This window comes from Coloeus monedula (genome assembly GCF_965178545.1).
Source record: "Coloeus monedula genome assembly, chromosome: 7".
Classification (NCBI taxonomy): Eukaryota; Metazoa; Chordata; class Aves; order Passeriformes; family Corvidae; genus Coloeus; species Coloeus monedula.
Genome location: NC_138787.1, coordinates 16,546,508 through 16,565,101, shown reverse-complemented (window position 1 = coordinate 16,565,101; position 18,594 = coordinate 16,546,508).

Below are 18,594 nucleotides of genomic sequence, written 5' to 3'. Positions count from 1 at the left end.
AGGTCACTTTGAAAAGTGAGCAACAGGGCTATTCCTGAAGTGGTTACTCAAGGGATTGAGGAAGCACTTGCTTCTCCAATCTACATCAGCCTCTACTCCTCTCAAAGGATAAAACATTCTAAAATAGTTGCTGTATTTCACAGCTGTGCTCTTGTTTATTGACTATAAAATCTTTTATGGGACGATTATATTACTGCATTTCTGATTTACATTTAGTCCTAAATTTACAGGCAGACTTAGCATTAAAAACAAATCAGCATTAAAGCCACATACTGGTGGTTTAAATTACACAAAATCAAAGAAAATGTAAAAAGATATTACTTTCGATTTCTAAAAACAACAAGAAAATAATAATTTTTTTTTTCCCAAGGCAGGAATTTTTAATTTAAAATTAAATACTTTAATGTAGTTCGCAATTATTACTATAGTCAATTAGTAATTTAAAATCACGTAGAACTGATAACTGAAAGGTGTTACAGCTAATTTTAAGGTTATGCAGACAGTCTTATATTGTTGAAGCAGTAATTTTTTTAAGCAAGGAAACATTTACAGAGCACTGTTATTAGTCTTGAAATCTTATTGACAGATTTTTTTTTTTTTTAATTTTTAGATTACCAAGCCTTTTTCTCTTTATAATACAGAGATCCCCCCTCTAATCAAGTAACGCATTAAAAAAACTTGTTGTGGTGCAAGGGGAGCCATATGCCACAGTACTTCAGACCACAAAGACTTGAGGTGACAGGGTCTGGCAGGATTACCTGGAACTGCTACAAGGTTTGTACCAGCCAAGCCCCTTTTCTGCCCCTGTCACTCTCAGCTGCCTGCTGCAAACCAGCCCTTCCTTGTTCTGCCTTAGGAGACACATTGGGGAGCAAAGAAAAAAGGGGAAAAGTGTCTCTCTTCATCTGGCCTAGTTTCAAACACAGCTGTGTTACTTTCATGCTAGAATTATTCAAGTCAGAGAAGACATTGAATCTCTCTTGTACAAAGTGAGGACTCAACTCCCAGGAAACAGCAGATCCGTGTGTGCTCACGTACCATGACAGACCTCAAAATACACCATAAAAACCCAATTTATTTTGAAGGAGAATCCCTGGCTAAGGGAGCGCTTCTTATAGCCTCTACCTTCTGAAAGGAAGCATTTTTTGCAAGACATTTCAAACCTCATCATTGCTCAAACTGAAGCCACCCTACAACCTGGATGCCACTTGCCAGCTGCACCAGGAGGTGGGTTTGCTGCCAGGGCTCTGCCAACACCACCAGCTGATGGAGAGCACGGTAGGAATTGAATTGTTCAATCTCTCTCCCTTGAGACAGGGAAAAGACACTGCTCCTATCACAGGCTGGTCTTAGAGCAATGTGAACAGCTTTGGAAAATACTTCTTTGGGAGTAAAACCTGCAGAGTCATCTGGACTAAAACTTTGTAAGTAACTTTCTTCACTTCTACTAAACTGTTCGTGTTATTTTATCAAGGAAAAAAAGTGGAAAAATCAAAAGCTCCCTGACATGGAAATATGGATTTTTTTCAAAAAAAACCAAGCAACATGTTTTGCCATTTCCTTTGATTATTAATTTATAAAATCTTAAAATTGCTTAAATCCAAAGGCAAAGTTTAAATTTTTATTTGCTAAAGACTTACAAAAGTGGGCAAATGGATTTTAAGTCAGCCTTGGTCATTTTCCATACGATTCTTCGGAATCCCCAGCCCATCAAGCAATTAGATATCCACAGGCCTTCTAGAGGCACACAGCCAACTTCAGTGCACTCAATGTTTTACTAGGTGCATCCTGAAGTGGAGAAGGAATTACTGTGTCAAAGTGGACATATTTTATTTAAACTCTTTTCTTCATGGTCTCAGGGAACCTGTCCCACAATACAGCAGGGCTGGGCAGCAGAGACCCTGTCAGATCCCACTTCTAGAGCCAGAAGGATCCCAGCTGCACGACTGGAACTTTTTAATTGGACATTACAGTTTTACTTGCTAAAAATCTTCTGTTTTCCTGCTCTTAGCACCCATACTATGGGTTACAACTGAAACTAAGAGCTATAAATGCAAAAGATGACATGGCTCCCTGCTGTGCAGAGACTGTAACAGAGCAGCAGTGCAAATGGGAGAGTGTGAACTAAAGTTTTACTGCTCCTCTCAAATACAAAATATCTTAAGTTGCAATGACATCATGATAAATTGATTTTATCAGATAAGAAATCTGGGGATGTGGCAATATTCTTATATAATCAATTGATAAACATAAACAATTAGAGTTGTACCTCTCTGTTCCAGAAGCCTCTATAGATGGAGCCATTTTTGCCTCAAATACACAATACTTGGGTATTTCTGCTTTGAGCACCACTTGTGAGTAAAAAAAAATCAGGTAGTGCATTATCAAGTTATATATTCAACTACTGCCTAGTCACAAAGGACTTCTTTTTACTGAAATACTTTTTGCTTTCATAATCAAGTATTCTAAATAATGTTAGAATTGGATTTGAATATCTGTATGAAGAGCCACATAACTTCTAATAGAGGTGCCAATTATCAGGAGACAAAAATTGATCATCTACAATGTCATGGGTATATAATAAAGCAAAGTCAAACCTTATAAAGAGCTCATTTTATTCTGAACACCTACTAATAAGCGGATTCAGGTTTATTATTGCAGACCACAGTAGGCAAGTCCTGCCACAAACACATCAGCTGTGTGCACACACCCCAGACCTTCTGTGAGCCTCGCTGGAGGACTCACATGACTGGTGCTGAGAGAGAGTTAAATGCCATCCCTACTTGTAGCTTCTTCTCATCATGGGCAGAGGAGGATAACCCAGTATCTGCTTTGTGGAAATAAATCCTTGGGATGTACTGGTATCTGTAACCAACTGCAGAAAACACTTGGAGAGAACTTCCACACCCATTCTCTTCTTGCACCCTCCTGGTTACTGACAAAGGAAGTTATCTTATAGAAAGTCAAAGGCTTGTTCAGAGTTAGATTAAAAGAAACTCTAGAGATGAAAAGTCCAGTTTTCATCGAAAGGGAACCCTTCATAACACACCCCTGGCACAGACGGCTGTGATGGATGATATTCTTCTGCCCAGGCACCACAAGGAGGAGGTGCTGGGTTTTATTTCATACCTGAGTCATATAAGACTGGCAATCCATGGTAGAAATGTAGCATAATGATTCAGCTCTGCTGACAAACATATGGGAAATGTCTAGAGAAGAAGGATGGTCTCCAGTTCCAGGAGCTGGGCTACAGGAGTGCCAAACCATTCAAGTCTATTGAGTTCATAGATTTGCCAGGAAAAAGCTTTTACAAGTTTGCATAGAAAAAGGCAAATACCACCATGATAGTATTTTATAAAGAATAAAGTTTCTTAAGTCAGATAACACCTTACTAAAGGTTATCAGGAAGGTTTGTGAAAGCAAAAGAAACATTGAATTAATTTGAGATATGTCAACAATCAATTTGCTGACGTGAAGTCTGATTTCAAAACACAAACATTTTAGATGGAACAAAAAGGTTTTTCCTTGACAAAAATTGTTTCCATTTTGGGTCATATGATTCACCCCATTCCCCCCAGGAAAAGAAATCATGGATACAAAAGGGGATAAATAATCTCCATATACTGAATAGACAAGGGACCAGAAGCACCATCCAATAAGGAGGGATCTCATGCCCCTCTGAACTCAAGGAGCCTCTGACAGGCTCTTTTGTATAAATTGACTCACTTCTCATTAACTACTTTTGTAGGGAAATTTCTATGATTTCGCAAATGCACATGGCAGCAAATGCCTCTTAGTGCAAACTGTCTCATCAAAACCTGAACAGGGAAGGAAAGGTGGTGTTTGCAGGAGGTGCCACAATCATCATGACACCCTGCTCTTCCACTCCGGTCCAGTGAATATTTCAGATTGGGGTTTTTTGACTCATAATTTAGACTGTCACAAGCAAGTCCTCTAACCATCAAGTTATGGGGTTGTTTTCTGTCCCTCTACATACTTAACTGTTCCTACAGCACAGAAGCAAATCAGCAGGAAACACAGCCTGCTGTGCCTAAACTGTGTTACTCACTGACCCAACAGTGACCCAAAAACTGGGCTTTATCTTTCCAAGATACGCATGACACCATTAAGAAAAAAACACCACCCTTCCATCCCTGTTCAGGTTTTGATGAGACAGTTTGCACTAAGAGACATTTGCTGCCATGTACATTTGCAAAATCATAGAAATTTCCCTACAAAAGTAGTTAATGAGAAGTGAGTCAATTTATACAAAAGAGCCTGTCAGAGGCTCCTCGAGTTCAGAGGGCCTTAAGGATGTTTTGTGTGTCCTGAACAAAGTATGAATAACACTCTCAGAAAAAAATTCTATGGTGATGCCATGGTATAAATCCAGCCAGTTCTGCAACAATGTGTGGCCTTTCAAATAGTGTTTGACTGTTCTATTTTTATATTTGTATGTCTGATTTAAATGACAAACTGAGAAAAACCTTACATAGCACAGTCAGACAACACTTTAACAAGCCCAGCAGTCCGGGGACCAAGATCTTCCAGGAGATGGGACTTTTTCCATAGACACCTGGCCCTCACAATACACTGAAGAGGCTGCTGAACTTCCTGTTGTTGATTTCTATCAAGGTGAAGAAAAACCAAACAAAACCCCCCATGCTTTTACATGATTGCCTTTTTTTTTTTTTTTTTAAACAAATAAAATTTATTCAGAGTTATACTTGATGCACCAAAACACTTCTTTCAGCTTGAGGCAAAGACTAGAAGAAGCTCATATCTGTCCCGAATACACTGTGTAAACATTTCCACTCCCTAAGATATGCAGATTTCTAATACAAAGACGAATAGTACAATTTTTATTCTGTTTTAAAATCACAAAGTAGTTTAGCTCGAGGAAGGTTTTATTTCTGATTTCTCCCTCCAACCCCTGCAGTCAAGGGACTCTCTGCTCAGCAGCCATCTGCATTTCAGTTAGTACAGGAAAAAGGGTCTGAGGAACACCCTTCCTATCTCAGACAGCAACATGTGGCAAAACCACACAATTTCTAGATTGGAGAGCCCAATTCAGAGGTCTGAGGTGATAGAGAGCAAGGACAAAGCTAAAGAGGCTTCAGAGCTACAAGATGAAAAAAAAGAGAAGAGGTAACAGCACTTTTCATCACATCTGAATGTCAATAAGGGCTCCTGGCAGCAAACACAAGTTACATTCCTGCCCAGGCCCAGCCTCATAGTCATCCCTATTACACATCACAAACTGGATTCCCAAACTCGTCTGTGGCTCATTACTTCCCATGAAAGCTCCTCTCTGGGGATTTCTAGCAGTCAGTCATTTAAATTCAGCCTTTTCCTGGCTGGAGCTGGAAAACTATGTCTCTTGGATCCAAAGTACCAGCACATCCCTCCTTGGACCTGTTAAAGCCAAGATTACTTTGGCTGTGGAGATTGCTTCAGACTCAGTGCTCTCACCCAACAGTAGCACTTCCCCAGAGTTTGTTTCGATTCCACTGTTAGACACTCTGTACCTACAGCAGTGTCTCAGATACCTCACGGGATTACTGCTCCTGGAGTAATGAGTCTGATAAATGACAGACCTGAACAACCCTAAATCTGGTCTAAAAATAAAGTAATGCATACACTCATATATTGTCAGAGATGGTACTATAACTGTGCTCTTTCCAGCTCCTTTTGTGCAAGCAAAGGATTTCTGCATAAAGAGATCACATACACATTTAAAAGAATTTACTCGGTTCGAGAATTTTTGTCTCAAGCCTTTTTTCCATATTAAAGGAAATACTGAATCATATAGGAGTTGATATATGAGTGATAAATAAGGAGCAGAAAAATCATAATGAGCATCATTGTATTTTCAGAAAGAAAATGCAAAAATTGTCAACTTTCATTTGGTGCAATTTTTAAAGTGCTAATAAAAGCTATGGCATCCTGAATTTTTCCCACAGTAGGCCAATCTGTCATTGAATTGCAGTCTTAATGAAGGCCTCTTGAATTTTACTCTATGCTAATGAAATATAGAAAGCTACAAGAATAAAGCAGATCTTAAATGCTTATGTACATTGATGTGTATTTTATGTGCAGGTGTATCTTACATCCATTTATTCAGCTATCCACTGCTATGATGGGAGGAAGATTATTCCTTACTTCCACCCATTCTGGGATTTTGCAATCAAAATTAATAGCAAGGACGGTTTTATCACAGCTACTGCGCCCACAGATGCTGTGCGTAATCTTGCGACCAATTTCTAATTATTTTTTTTCATCACAGACGATAGTGACAGATGGCACTTGGGGAAATTCAGCATTATGGGTGGGGGTAGCTATGAATAATGACAAAGATAGATGTAAAGCAACATGCACATCAATATTTTGCCAGATTTGTTTCTATCAAGTGATAAGGAAACAATGTTTTGACTATAACCTCCAGCAACAGCTAAGACAATGTTTGTTTTCCTTCCTTCTTTGAAAGGAAATTTGTATTACTGTCCATTACTAAAACATGCTGGAGGAGTGTGAAAAAAGGTAACAGCTCCACTGCCATTTAGTGCAGTGACAGCCAACAGAGGGTGATAACCAGCACATGAGGTCAGAGACCCATTGAACACAAGGGATGAAATTATTTGGAGTTTCCCACTGCAATTACATCCCCTAAAGGTTTGCTTTCCTGCTTTCCAGTGTCAACCCAATATGAGAAGCACAAGCCTGCAGGTAGCATGGGATTAGGAAAATTCTCTTGTCAGCACTAATTAGCCCAACTGCAGGCTCTTGAGACATGTCACACACACCACTCATGATTTCCTCAATTCGCTTGCTGGGAAATTACCATTGCTTATATATTCAAAGTACAAAAATGCGTGGGTCAATAACCACCATTAAAACATTGCCTGACATGGGAACAGGTGCATTTCCACTCCAGCTACAGCACACAGCCCAGGGATTTAAGTGCAATTTTCAAAGATAACTAAAAAACACCTACAACCCGTGTGAAGTCTGCAGTCAATGAGGCCCTGCCCCAATTACCTCTTGGGCATGGGGCTCTCTACACAGCCGCCTTTTATAAGACTTGCACCGTAACTTAGCGTTTTGCATGAATTTCAGTGATGTTGCTTTCTGTACTTCTGATCTGCAGAAGGTGCACATGGCTGGTGCCCCAGTGAAGGGCTGCAGGTCTGGTGCTGCTGAGGTACCAGTCTGACCTGCACTAGGCAGAACACAGTTCTACCCAGCCAGGTATGGCACGCACTGCATTTCTGCTGGCTTTATACTTTTCTGCTGGTTTTATGCTAAATCTTTTGAAAAGCCTGAGTAACTCAGATTAATGATATCTGAACTAGTATAAGGTCTGCTGGGATAAAGTGGCCACTAAAAATATTAAGGTAATATTGCCCCCACTGGCTTTTAAAGCATCAGATATAAAAGTGCAGACGAGCAGACTTCAGGGCTTCCTCCTGCCTGGGAAAGGTAATTAGATTCCCTTCCTACAGGACAGCATGTTTTACACTCCAGCCACACCTGCCTCTGCGCTCCTGCCATTTCCTGAGGGGGCTTTTTGATATTATAAGCCCTCATTTAAATTGGATAGTTGGAGCTCAATGTTGTATCTGTTCTTTACCCTGGAAACAGAATCAGGCCATAGAGTGCATGTCAGGCTGCTCTTCCCAGCTGTGAATATGAGTGGAGTTTCCAATATATAATTTTTATTTTCTCAGTTGCTAAGTAGCAAGAGTTAAATTCTCTTCCCTGATCATCACACAGGTTCCCTTGAAGTCTATTCAACAGTATCTGCTTGTATTAAACTCCAATTGATGTCAATAGGGGTGCTGTAGTCACAGGGAGAGCAGGATAACTTTGAAGGAACGTGTTATGTGTTCAAAGAAAAAAAATTAACCCTTACCTTCTTAATGTTACCCTTGCTTCTGCTTTACCAAAGTTGCTCTATAATTTCATGGTTTTGAAAACAAATTTTTTTTCTTTTTAATATATTGAAGTTCTGCAGGGAAATTAAAAAGGTACTCATAAGAGAAAGGGGGAATTTAATAAACAAGAAAAACAATATATACCATTGCATAGTTTATTCCTTTTTTTCTAGATTACCTGACTAGTGCTATTGTCACAGAATTCTGTTCTGTTCTAATCCACTGACTAGAGTTGAGCACAAATACAACTCCAAAGGCTGTTCTACATACAGACCTACTAGATATAAAATAGAGGCCATTATGCAGAAACCTGAACTCAGTGCATACAGTAGCTTCCAGTTTCTGTGCCACGACTGGTGTAGCAGAAAGGAAGCTGGTAAGCTGCATATTTCTTTAAAAAATTACAATGAACTAGCAAGCCTCAGATGTAGAGGGAGGAGAGTAGAAAGATAAAAAGTCACTAATCAATCTATGCAGAGTTTGAATTAATTAGAAACTAATCCTATGCAGATTTAAAAAAAAAAAGGAAAAAGATAAAAACTATGAGTGAAATGAATAATAAAAAGCACAATGAAAATCAATTCCTTTTTCATAAAAGTTAGTCTTCCTAATTCATTTCCTGTACAAATTTATTATAAGACTGATTTAAATTACATAAGTAACTGCCTAATCTTCCTCAGGAGTTCCCTGGCTCACGCTTCCCTTTCTTGCTCCAGTTGATCTTTTCATACATGAAATAAAACTCCCCTAGTGGAAAGGTGGAAGAGGAAACAAATACCTGTCTCACAGGTCTGCAATCAATAAGCACTGTCTTATTTGAAGCAGCTGAGAAGTATTTCAAAGGAAACCCCTGCTTGGCTAGAAAATGTCAATGGCAAGAGCCCCAGAAGAGCAGGTTTTCACCCCTGAGAACTAAGGAATTTGAAGGAAGCCAACTTTGAGGACACTGATTTCAGAACATTGATTCTTGCTCTAACACATCAGTAAGTTTAGGTAGATACACCCAGCACAACCTGCAGCTCGGTGAATGTGTGCCAAACCCGCTCACGCTGGAGCAGCAGAGCAGAGCCCCAGCGGGCAGCACTGCGGGCACGGTGCCCGAGGCCACGCTGCATCCTGCACGGCCACGCTGCAGTGTCCCTGCCAGCACCAGCACTGCAGCACAGGCCTGCACATCGGGCACCCTGCAGCCCTCCCACAGCTCCTCTGATGTCCTCTCCTTTAAAAAGCAGTATTTGCACCAAAATGTACCCATTTGAACAGCTGCCTGCTGTCCAGTGAGGGGTGGATGATCCCTCCGCTCTGCCAGACTGTCACCTGCCGGGCACTGGGACAGGTCCTGGTGAGCTGCTCCTCGGCTCGGGACTAACAACCTGCACCTCCAAAGTGACCGCCTCTGTTACACCAGCAAAGGCTTCAGCTCATTTCAACTCTCAGTGTTTGTACCAAAGGGAGTGTTTCTCTCTCAGCACAGTCTGTGTAATCACTGGTACATGAATGTTGCCTGACAACTTTTTCCTAATTAGAAATATTTCTATTGTCTACTCCGCAAATAGATGGCAATATAAACTTAAGATTTTTTTTTCCCAGGGTACAAACAAAACTTGCATTTCCTTCAGCTTTTCAGTATCAAGGGAGACAGCAGCACTGCCAAAGTCTCTACTTGAGAACTGAATATATTTTAAAATTATTAATATTATTTGAATAAAGATTTTTACATACCAATAACCATGACTGCATTGAAACCTTAGCTGGATTAAATCTCCTCAGTTGAGAGCAGGTCTGATTTGAACAAAGACCTCCAAAGGGAGCAAAAGAGATAAAAAGACAGCTTATATCTTCTCAGAACCAGGATGGGGATGAAATATATGAAGGAGCATTTGCTAGAACTTCCAGGGTTAGTGAAGAGGAACCACAAGATCATCTGCTTCAGATTTTGCTTTCTGCTCTGTGTGAGGTGTGATACGAGGTTTCCAGCAGTGCATCACCAGCTCACAGTTTTTTACAGGACCTGAGTCAGTTTCAGCTGGTCACACTTTAAGGGTTTTCCTCAGTAACTTCTCAGAAAGGTACAATAACGAAGCTGAAGGTGACATTCAACAAATGCTTGAAATGCTCTCCATTTCTATTGAACTGATGGGCAATGTTACAGAACTATCACCAAATTAAGTCACAGCAGAGATCCAAACAATAAGATTAGTGAACTAATAGTGATATTGAATTAAGTCAGTGCTAAACTGCAAAGCAAATATAGCAGATAATAAAGTCACAAGTCTAAAGCAACAAGCAATCTTTGTCTAGCAAAACCTGGAGACTGGAGAAAATAGCTTTTGAAGAAAACCCTGAAACACCAAATAACCCTGAAAGAATAATGAAGAGTGTAAATAAGATTTCTCCTGGAAGAGTGAAATGCTTAACTGGGTAACACCACAAATGTCTTGGTTCTAAATATCAGCTTGGGCCATCTTGCATGAAACAAGGCAAAGAGTAGTTCAGGAAGCAAACTGCATTTTTTTAACACTAATTGAATCTTCTCCTCTGGGTCCTGCTGTTGTTATGGACACTTATATTTCTTTCCCCATTTTACCCTCTGCACAAAGCAAAGCTGTTAAAAAGCTGTTATGCTTCACTATTACTACACCCAGAAGTTAGGAGAGGTAGGACTAACTGAGACAGACAAGATAATTTCCTCAGTTATTTTCAGCACAGTTTCTTAACAACCTCACCAGCAACAATACCCTCATTCATACAACCACGCTCTCAGAGTGCTGGAAATGAATTTTAGTAGCTAGTGACAAGGCTGAGGCATCTCTTATTGAAGAGCATAAACAAGGAAACAGCTGCATATCTCAAGTGTGCCAATCACTATAGTTTTGGGGTTTTTTTATAAAATCTCAAGTGCTTGTTTGGATGGATTCTGTCATACAAACAGTGCAGTTGATTGCTGGGATATACCAAATTTTTGGTCCTTATCTCTAAGGGTATGTTCAGAATGACCCAAAGAAAAATCAAACCAGTTTTGAATTTTGGTTTGGTTTTGGTTGGTTTTGGATGTGGCGGCTTTTTAGGTTATTTCGTTTTGGTCTGGTTTTCGTTGGGATTTTTTTGAGGGGGGTTTTGAAGTGTTATGAAATCATTTTTCCTTCATCAAATTGAAGAGTGCCTGACAGGAAGCTATAAACTCCCTAAACACTCGCAGACTTGCTCCTGTAGGCAACTAACATTTAGGATGAGACACAGACCTGGTTACTAGTTAGCACACTTGCAAAGAATATGATCTGCAGCATAATTAGAATGCAGGACTGGACATTTACCATTGCTCTTCCCATGTTTATTGCAATTGTATTTTAATTCATGTGCAGTATTACAATTTAAGTTTTCCTCAAGTGTTGGGTTATGTGTGACCACACCCTCAGACACATTCTGATATACTATAGAAAAAAATCAAGAGCTGGAGAAATTCACCAATAATGATTAAATCTCCTAGAAAACTTGGTAGCTTTTCTCTCCTGATTCCTCCTATTCCACGATAGGAGAGTTTCCTCCACAGGAAGACAAAAAGCCCTTAAAAACAGTCCTGCTCTGAATTACCCTCCAACTTCCTTGATTAGAGAGAGACTTCAGTCTGAATTTTGGTAACATGAAATTGATCCCTAGCTCATCACATAAACGTGTGTACCTTCACATTCAGATTTCACACTGAAATCATGAATCACAAAGGTTTAAGACAAGATAATACCAGTTCTCTGGTCCACATAGATACCTGACCACTCACTGGTCTAAAATTTAGTGTCATTTATGAGAAGGTAGAAAACAATGAGTTTTTTGGTTATGGTTGCATAAAGAAAAGTTAATAGAATTTACATCAAATGAAAATAACTTTTCTTTATAAAAAAGACTTTGAATAATTTCATCTCACACTTTAAGTACTGTAAAGGGGTCTTATTCACGTTTCAACTAAAATTTTTTTACAAGTGTGTGTACGTAATCCATTTCTTCAGACTGTCAAAAACCAAACTAAGTCTGTAGTACTGTAACAAGGCGCTAATTTAAATTACACTCCTAATGGCAGAGAGAGATATCGATGGATTTCATAGGCATTGATGTGTTTTTCATACATTAACCTGTATGTATGTAACATATTTACTCTCATAAAGCTCAAATGCTAATTATTTAAGCTGTCATTAAGTAAACCCTTATTTGCCTGTACTCCTCCACAGAAATCAGTTGCCATACTGCACAGGACCAGGTGACACTTGCTGTTAAACAGAAAAAGGCATTTTGTTTGCAATGGGCAATTTCAATTTACTGCTGCCTGAATTTATAGTGTACATTGCTCTCCCTCAAAAATCTTGTTGAGGTTTCAGCCAAAAATTTCTTTTCCTGCCAAAAATTTCTTTTCCAGAAACTGAAACCTGAGTTGCTCAAGTTTACTCATGCTGAGCAACTAGCTATGAAGGTGTCAAGGAATAAGGAAAAAAAAAGAGCCAAAGCAACCAAACAAACCAGAAAGAGAAGGCAAGAAAAGGAGTTTTTGGTCATTTTGAGAGCAAAGTTGCTCCATGCTTCATCAGTAAACCAAATTGTCATACAGCTCCTCTGACTCGCAGGACAAAAAGAGAGGAATTTCAGCCTTTAGTTATTGAAAATTGCCCAAAATAAATCCATTTCTGTTGTAAATTGATATGAAAGACAAAGGTTGCAATAGCAGGTGAAAAGACATTGAGAAGTTTTCAACACTGTTGATGGTAACTGGCCTGAAGTGTTCAGACCCCTTTAGAAACTGAGAAGCAATTTGAAGACAATAAAAACTTCTAAAGCAAGATAATTCTTTAGAGGCTTTTTTAAAATTTAGCACAGCTGGTGATTTTACCTTGCATACAATTCACTATTTTAAAGCAAGAAATTAGATAAGAACATTAGCTACTTCCTACGTAGCATGACCTTTTTACTTCCAAATGTGCTGAAACAAAACATTAAATTGTTCTCACTGTAAAACAGGTTTTCCATCTCTATCAAGACGACCTCAGGAAAAGTGTTTGTATTCTGCTTCGCCCTACATGCATTAGTGAAGATTATTTGTTGTGAAGTTCTACAAAAGAGAAGAGATAAATTTAGTGCAAAGAACTGATTTTTCCATCTCTACTGAAAATGTCATATATAGTTCAATAGTAAAATTTTACCTATTTCTAACATCCTTGTGTCTATATCTATAATACCAAGCCATCTGAAGGGAGAACCACATCAGCACCAGACATGTGTGAGCTTCACTTGTATGTGACCCATGAGGTAATATGGTTCTGGTAACAGTCAATTCATTTAACAAAAATATTTGAGAGCAGAGTTTTGACAGCCTGGAGTAGGAATATGCATTACTCTGGTGAGTTGGATTTTGGTTTGGTCTGGAATTTTTCCATATCCTAGGAAAAAACAGCTACCAAAAAAACCAAGCCAAGTCCCACCCACTTTCTATCGTTTGTAATAAAATATGCCTGGACGCACATCCACCTTAAAATCTGCATTTCATATTTGGTGATTTGTGCCACCTGCTCTACCTTTCAGCTGCGTAACCCAGTATTTATTGGTGCTGCAGTTTGCCAGGGTCTGAACTCTGCAGAGCATTCATGGAAGGACTGGTCAGGGAGAGAACGGAAAGATTTATCAGCAGAGCACTTTGGGCTGTCAACCCTTTGCCACATGCTAAGACACAGCAGCTACAGGAGAAACTCATGCTCGTATATACTCGTATACATTGTTTTGTCAGGGCTTTGCAGAGAGCACATGGCAACAGCAGATCTTTTGTTGAGCAGCATGTGACTAAGATACAGCAGAAAGGCAGAAGAATGCAGCTTTACATTACAATAATTTTTAAAAATCATGAAACATTAGGTTCTAAGGTAGCTTGAAGCTTAATGTTGACAATGAAGAATAATTTGAGACTTATAATATGTTCATTTATTCTCACCTCAGCTCTATACACAGTGTCTTATCACTTTAAGAAAGACCTTTCCCTGCTAAATCACATTATTTCTATTACTTAGGGAATTACAATATTTGTACAGTTTATACACATGTAGTACAATGGGATTTGCATAATATGAAAGGCATTAGTGCTTTGATTAGGAGAACCACCTGCACAACCTCTCAAGTATTAATTTCTGGTTATTCTTTTAACCCAAGCATTTCCATCTCATATGTTAAAGCTCCCAGTGAACAGCCAAATTTTATCTGGGCTACAGTGAGAGAGGATGGCTTAAGGCTTTGCTAGTCCCAAAAAGCCAGTGTGTGAGGACATAAGATCATCTTGACTCACAGGAGACACCATACTCTATCAATTCTGCTGCCAGGACAGAAACATCACAGATGTGGTGCTTTACATGCTCCTCAACCAGCTAAGCAGAGAGGGAAATAAGAGACCAAGAGCTTGTTCTTCCTGAGCACTGCATGGAGAGCAATGTTGTGCACTTTTGTGACAACAGACACATCCTTTAAATCCTAGTGCCTTAAAATCCTGAATTAATTTGTTAATGAGATAATGTACTTTCACACCTGTGAAGAGTCCTCAAATAATTTTTTTTTTCTGTAAACATGCTTATCTTGGGAAGAAGTGGCTTTCACTGCATCAGTTCACCAGCTGCCCAAGCTGCCTGTGGAGGTAAGGACCACAAACAGAGCACCCTCAATCCTAGAGCTCCCAGTCTGGTACCTAAAGACACTGCAGTTAAGGGAAAAACTTTCAGTAGTCCTGTAGTATTTGGGGTCACCATTTCTGGCAGGCAACCCAAGCCTATGCACTTACATTGGAGAAGACCAACACAGACAGGTTTTTGAGAGGAAAGGGTGAAGCTTCACTGAGTAGTGCTCACATTTGGTGCACAGGAAGGGGTTCAATTGTGCAAAACATTGTTCATCATCTCAAAGACTCTGCAGAGTTTGAACCCTGATAATTGAAAGTGCCACTACTTACAATGACAAAAATCCTTTCACACATTCTCAGAGAGAGATAGTATGCTGTTTTATACATGGATTAGCTGTAAAAAATAAGGCAGGCTATCTTCTAAAAATGCAAGTCCCACCTTATAGTCCTGAACACAGGTTCTCCAGATAGGCATCTGAAAAACTCCTGAAAACAAAACAAAAACTAAGTTGTACTCCTCAAACTTCCCAAAACAGTAAAGGCTTCAATTTCTGTTTATTTTTGATCTATGCCCTGTTAATCCAACGCAGGCTGGAACAACTAAACCTGATACTTAGCCACCCCCAACAAAAAAAGAAAAAAAATCTCCATTATAGCATGAATCTCCCCCTTAGGATTCTTGTTGCCAGGTTTTGACAAATCAGTTTAGAAGTTTTTGGCGTTGTAGAGTGGATAAGAAAAGCAAACAGCATCAAAATACCTGTAATCTAGTAAAACAATTTTGCTGCTTGCGTGTTTATGTCAGTTCATTACAGTGCAACGATCAGCAGAGTTTTGTATCTCCAAGCTGTCTCCCTCTCTATGGCAATTTTACTCAAAAAAGTCCTTTTGAGATCACTATGAAAGCCTGATGCACCCCTACAGGCACAGTACTACACTAAAAACATTTGTGCAGGTACGAAACCTGCCAGGGATCTCTGCAGAACACTGCTTGCCAAGCACAACATCAAGACTGCCCTTGCACCAGACAGCCAAGGCTATTACAGCATATTTAGCACAAAGCCAGTTGCCTTACCTCCTTTACTATGAGCTGCTTCATTTAAAAATCACTAACATCTTTAAGTGAAGAAGAAAACATGCATCTCTGTGGCAAAACCAGAAGAATTTCTCTCACAAGGCTATAAATATATTACAATATTTAAATAATGCTATGATTGTCTTTCTATGACACTATTATTAGGTTAATATTATGATTTAACTTTGTCAGTTCAACAAAATTACATATTGATGCCTTGTTTTTCCACAGAAGCTTACCCTGCTGTGTTTATTTTGCTTGGCAACTGGATTTTAGCTTTTAAGTAAGTGTGCAAGTTTGAAAGAATGAATTCCATTAAGTAATCTTTTATAAATAAACAAAAGGGATCAAAAAAAACTATTTTTCTGATGTCTTGAGATTTTCTGAAGTTGCAGTAAGCTCTTCAAAAGGCAGAGGGAAAATAATATTATCTCAGTGAAACTTGATGCTAAAAATGGAAAGAGAAAGGAATGTAAAATTTAAATTGCTTCCTTCAATGCATTACGATAAGATGAATACTTATTTTCCTAGTCCAGACATCAGGTACTCACAACAGAACTACAATTTACTGCACTAAATCTATGTGGAAAACAGAAAAGTCAGATGCCCCTATTTTCCAGTGAAGAGATATCTGCTTTCTAAAATAGATACCTTGCACAGTATCTGTGTTCTCCCTATGGTATATTTGTGTTTACACAGTGGATAACCATTAACTAATAGGTTTAGTATTCTTTCTAGTTTTCTTCTGGAAATAATATTTAAGGCTCTGCTAGGAAAAAAAACCAAACCAAACACTTTTAAGTGACATCATTTTGTCATAAAGAGCCAATTTCTTAATCCTTTGTATTGTGAGCAAGTGATTTTTATTATATAACTTTTTAACAGTTATATTTAGGACTGGCAGTTAAAGGTAAGAAGTAGATAAATCAGATCACGTGTTTTTCCTCCAAAATTTCATTTCCTTTGTAGGACCAGAACCTATCATTTGCACTTCCATTGAGGATGTAACTTGCATCATGAGCAGTCTCACGGATATCGTTAGTTTCATTTGCTGGATAGGGTAAGAAAATGAATATATGACACAGCAGATTTTATTTTTTTAGGAAGAAAAATTCTATTTGCTTTTACAACAAAACCATCTCTGAAACACTAGCTTGTGATTCCAAAACAAAAGACACCGCACTTCGCAAGTGCTGTAGCCTAATACTTGAGACAAGGTAGCAATAAATCTTTTTAGTTCTATTAAAATACCTCTGCACACAGTTCCTCACTGTATTAAAATCACTTTAGAAGGCAGTTGTTTAGCTTCTCATTCTGTCTCCTGATCATATTTCTTCCTCTTTTCAAGAAGATGACAAGAAGCATTAAAATACTGCTGTGTGGGGAGGTTATAGAACATACCACAGATGTTATTGAGTAAAGAATGCAAAAGAGGGGTGGGGGAAACAAAAGCATGCTGAGAAGACTCATAACTCAACTCTACTTGACTCTTACTTTTACTTGGGAAAAATTTATCATGTTTCTAGTCTTTTAATTGACTTTTTATTAATAGCCACCTAATTTTTTTCCTTATTCTTCATGGGTAGTTGCTTTATAGCCTATATCTGCCAGGGTAACACCAGCAAGAAGCACATCCTGAGCTCTCCTACCTATCTGCTACCAGCAAGACTATTTCTTTAGCAATGGTCCATTCAGAAATTAAAAACACAGAAGTTGCAGCTGAATATACAGTCAGGCATAATTTAGTAAGAATTTTCTCTGTAAAATTACTATTGAAATAATGTTGACTGAAATATATTTTAAAGTTCTTGAATGACACAGAGAGACTTAATACACAGATTTAATTATGATGATTTACAATGAATAATTTTTCTATTTTATTATACTCAGCAAAAGAAGGGAGGATTGTGTTACACACAGCATTTCATTCAGCATGGGGCAAAGCCCTCCATGTGTGATAGTTTGGCTGTGCCTGGCAGCAGCTCAGTCAGCTGGGCATAACTCCCCACTGTTCTGAAAGCAGTCTCCTTTCCAAGATAATTAGAACTCACAGAAACCACCAAACATTAATGAGGAAACAAATGCACATGAGAGAAAAGAATTCAGACATATTGAGGCCAAATCTGCCCAGAGCACCAACAAATGCTGTGAGCACACACCAAAGAAAGACAATCTGTGGCATCTGAAAGACAGATAATCACTCTGAGATGTTCAACTTGTTGGCAGCTAAAAAGTCTGCTAAACCCCAGAAATATGCAAGGTGTAAAGGGCTTCAGCTTTGTCAGAGCTGATTTTCCACGTGGAGGCTGGCTGGGTTACAAAAACACACTCGGCTGACAGCACAGTTCAAGTGTCAATTAAGATAAGACATCAAACAATTTGCTAGTTACTAAGAAGCTACTCAGACAAATAGATTTGCTACTAAAATTTGGTCATGGTTTTAAAAGATCTCTTACAATTGTCAGGGTGGAAGAAAACAAAGACTGAAAGTTGTGAGTATGGGAAAATGAGGATTCAAAACAAATAGGGCTGAAATAAGAAATATACTGAGGTTGATTGCTATATAACCCTAATATTAAAAAAGATATGAACGGGATCTGGACTTGAAGCAAAGTTCAGAGTTAAGAAGAGACCCTTGCCCCAAACCTAACCAGGAGCTAGAATTTCCTCCAATGCTTTTTTATATCTCCTTTTTCAGAATGTGCTATTACTTACAATTCTTCTTACTTGCTACATACTGCTAGTTATAAATTTTTAATTCATCCCAAAATGTCATGTTTGTTGATTAAAATACTGTAAAATTTCTTGTCTATATATTTATATATATATATAAATATTTATATATTTATGTAAAAATGTAATTTGGAGAAGACTGAATTTCCTGAGGATATTTGCTATTAAATTTCCTTTCTCCACTATATCAAGCACTATTACTTCAAGCAGGCACA